The sequence below is a fragment of the Oncorhynchus mykiss genome, unplaced genomic scaffold (assembly GCF_013265735.2).
Source record: "Oncorhynchus mykiss isolate Arlee unplaced genomic scaffold, USDA_OmykA_1.1 un_scaffold_210, whole genome shotgun sequence".
Classification (NCBI taxonomy): Eukaryota; Metazoa; Chordata; class Actinopteri; order Salmoniformes; family Salmonidae; genus Oncorhynchus; species Oncorhynchus mykiss.
In genome coordinates this window covers 347308-348235 of record NW_023493682.1, presented here as the reverse complement: position 1 = coordinate 348235, position 928 = coordinate 347308, and positions in this window count along the sequence as shown.

Below are 928 nucleotides of genomic sequence, written 5' to 3'. Positions count from 1 at the left end.
AGGTGCACATGGTCCTTTGGGTGACCAGGTGCACGCCGGCCTTTGGGTGACCAGGTGCACATGGTCCTTTTGGGTGACCAGGTGCACATGGTCCTTTGGGTGACCAGGTGCACGCCGGCCTTTGGGTGACCAGGTGCACATGGTCCTTTGGGTGACCAGGTGCACGCCGGCCTTTGGGTGACCAGGTGCACATGGTCCTTTGGGTGACCAGGTGCACGCCGGCCTTTGGGTGACCAGGTGCACATGGTCCTTTTGGGTGACCAGGTGCACATGGTCCTTTGGGTGACCAGGTGCACGCCGGCCTTTGGGTGACCAGGTGCACATGGTCCTTTTGGGTGACCAGGTGCACGCCGGCCTTTGGGTGACCAGGTGCACATGGTCCTTTTGGGTGACCAGGTGCACATGGTCCTTTGGGTGACCAGGTGCACGCCGGCCTTTGGGTGACCAGGTGCACACGGTCCTTTTGGGTGACCAGGTGCACGCCGGCCTTTGGGTGACCAGGTGCACATGGTCCTTTTGGGTGACCAGGTGCACGCCGGCCTTTGGGTGACCAGGTGCACGCCGGTCCTTTTGGGTGACCAGGTGCACAAGTTCCATTTGGGTGACCAGGTGCACGCGGTTCATAACAGCGCGGTTATCTGCTTTAATGTCCGAGGAGGGGTGCTTAAGTGTGGGTGCCCTGGTTCACCTGGTATGCGAGGTTGTGGAGGTGGGGGGGGTCCCCTGCTGGTATCATCCCCGAAATAGAGGGGTGATACCCGGGTGGTGAGTAAGGGCCTACAAGCCTGGAGGTCAATAGCTCCAGGGGGTAAGCTCTACTGTCATGTCCGTAAATAGAGTGGTGTTACCCGGGTTTTGAACCATATTTTAATTTTTGGGTTACCAGATGCACACGGGTCTTTTGGAAAACAATCACAATCTGCATCCA